This window comes from Bufo bufo, chromosome 3 (genome assembly GCF_905171765.1).
Source record: "Bufo bufo chromosome 3, aBufBuf1.1, whole genome shotgun sequence".
NCBI classification, from domain to species: Eukaryota; Metazoa; Chordata; class Amphibia; order Anura; family Bufonidae; genus Bufo; species Bufo bufo.
This window is the reverse complement of record NC_053391.1, coordinates 264,182,178-264,185,093: the sequence shown is the minus strand read 5'-3', so window position 1 is coordinate 264,185,093 and position 2,916 is coordinate 264,182,178. Positions and strand designations below refer to the sequence as shown.

The following is a 2,916-nucleotide window of genomic DNA, read 5'->3' as shown; positions in this document are numbered from 1 at the left end:
ACATGCAGTTGTGCATATATATAGGGGAGCAAATCCTGCACTTGTGCTAATGACGATCCCCAGCAAAAATGCATACAGTGGAGGATGCCCGCAGCGAACCACAAGTGCCACAATAGACATCCTACACAAGATAGCAAATATGTGGATGTTATAATCAATATAGCAATATAACAAAATAATAGCAAAGACAGGTGCACTCTGCGGTCTTACTAAACCCTCAAACTGATTTTAAAATTGAGAGATTAGCCAACATATCCTACGGTGTAGGACATGTCTGAGCCCGAGCACCGCGCCAAGGTTTCTCAAGTAGCTCGGGCTCAGTAGCTATTATTTTGTTATATTGCTAAATTGATTATCACATCCACATAATTGCTATCTTGTGTAGGATGTCTATTGTGGTACTTGTGGTTCGCTGCGGGCATCCTCCACTGTATGCATTTTTGTGGGGGATCGTCATTAGCAACGGGCAGGATTTGCTCCCCTATATATATGCACAACTGCATGTGGGTTTGAGCACTTCCTGCTTGTTTAATACCATGCCATTCTTTTCAGTTTGTATTTAAAGTGATGCTTGGAGGTGTATAAACTCCAATTTAAATGTGCCTGCTTTCCATCTACAGGCTACATTCAGGTGCACCTGTGAGGCCTTATCAGCCAGTCTTGAGTGTGACTCGCAGACTCCTCCCTCCTCCCACTGCAAGCATGGTTACATGCTGGAGGTAACTGGTGAGTTGTTTGTGAGTCGGCCTCATGCTCCTGTAATTTGCCCACTGGCTCCTGGTATAGCCCATACGGCTCATGTAGGTGAGTGTTAGGTCACCAAGCTACTTGAGAAACCTTGGCACGGTGCTCGGGCACAGACATGTCCTACACCGTAGGATATGTTGGCTAATCTCTCAATTTTAAAATCGGTTTAAGGGTTTAGTAAGACCGCAGAGTGCACCTGTCTTTGCTATTATTTTGTTATATTGCTAGATTATTCCTTTCCCCTAGAAAAAAACATGTTTTTGGGACCTTGTAATGTTAAATCCTGTTTCTTTGGGAAAATGATCCAGGAAACAGGTCAGCACTTCACCTATGTGTGCACACTGCACAGGGAAGGAGCACTCTCCAGTAGATGCAAATGATGAATCCCAGCAGCTGTGTCTATTGTAGAATAAACTTATTTTTATTTCTTCATAAAGCAAAAAGTCCTACAACCAGGACGCGTTTCGGCATGCAAGCCTTTTTCAACAGGTACATCCAAAAAATAAATTAAAGCTTATATAGGGTCTAGTACCGCCTATTAGTGATGTCTCCACCCTTTTTGGTGGGTGGTATTTTAAATAATTAATCAATCAATTAGTAACCAAGTAACAACAAGTGAAACAAAGTAACATATGGCACAGGTTACATTCTACCTTGTTGAAGAATCTATAAGTCCTTTTCATCACAAGGCAGCGGTCTAAAAAGAATACATGAAAGGTATATTGAGTGTATATATGTATTTCACATATTGACAACAAAATCTCATAAATGTGCGACTTCATACTCCCTATTAAGTCCCCTTGGGTGCAGTGTATCCAGGGTGTGGATCCAAAAAGCCTCTCTTCTAAGGAGAAGCTTTTTGACATCCCCCCCTCTCCTTGGTCTCTTCACCTGTTCTAATACTTGAAAACGCAATTGTGCAACAGTATGTTTGTGTTTCTCAAAATGACATGGAACCGGTAGCATACGTTTTTTTGTCCTAATATCAGATTTATGTTTACTGATACGATCCTTCACTGCCTGCATTGTCTCACCCATAGACCACAAGGACATTTAATAAGGTATATAACATTTGCAGAATCACAGGTAAAAAATCCTTTTACTCCAAAACTTTTACCAGTATGTGGGTGATGAAACGAAGGGCCTTTGATTATATGAGAGCACTGTAGACAATGCAGGCAAGGGGATGTACCCATCCGTGGCGTGGATATCCGCTGTTGTTTCAGTATTGTTTTTGTACTACCTAAATCTGCATGAACCAATTTATCGCGATAATTTAAATTATTTTTATTGCAGATGAGAGGTGAGTGTTTAAATTCATCAACTTGAGGATACGCTTTGTTCAGCAGGTGCCAATGCTTCCTGACTATGTTGTCAATACCTACATTAAATGGATTAAACTTATGGATAAAAGCTATCCTAGATTTACCTCCATCTGGTGAGGCCCAGGGACGGCCTTTGTGCTGCCTTTGTAATGTATATTACATGCTTGGCACTCAGCAGTGTCTGTTTCTTTAAGACCCTCCATTTTCTTGAAGCCTAGGGGCGGGTCTTCTCTGTACCACTAGGGCTTGCTGGGACATATCCTGTTCAGTCCAGCTCTGGCTACTGTAATGACCAGATCCACAGGACATCTTAAAGCTATTACAGATTGCAAACCTGACGAACACCAAAGCCTGTGAGTAAGGGGTTTTGCTAGTCAGCTTGTGTAGAGGGATGTTAGACATTGCAGATAGATAATGTGTGTTTCAGTGTAGTAAGCAAGCACATGTTAGTTAGGCCCTATCTTTTGTATTAGCTATGTATAATGTATGTTGCTTGAATAGCCATGCTTATATCTTTCTTTTTATGTTTGTTTCACAGTTTTACCTCACATATCATCTCATATCATATCCTATGAACACTATTGTACACATTCCTGTTCATTATCTCTCAGTAAAGATTGCATCAGTTCAGTAAACCAGTGCATCTTTCATTGGGATTCGGTTTATACTTGATGTTAAGCTGTGTACCTAAAGCAACACGCAGTCGAGACATTACAGTAAAAAGGCTTTAAAACGTTGTCAGAAGCAGTTAAACAGCTTTGAATCGTCCTCTGCAGTAAAAGGACTAATAACTCCTTTCAGCCACATGGAGTGAAACGAAAGTGAAACTAATTTCTCTCACTCA

The 2,916-nt window shown here is 40.8% G+C and overlaps 1 long non-coding RNA gene across 1 annotated transcript; it reads left to right on the top strand.

The window, feature by feature from the left end:
- Positions 1-2,311: 2,311 nt before the first annotated feature.
- On the top strand, positions 2,312-2,703 carry LOC120995115. Its single transcript, XR_005777528.1, has 2 exons — positions 2,312-2,425; positions 2,611-2,703. It is a non-coding gene; the product is annotated as an uncharacterized LOC120995115 (long non-coding RNA).
- The last annotated feature ends 213 nt before the right edge of the window (positions 2,704-2,916 follow it).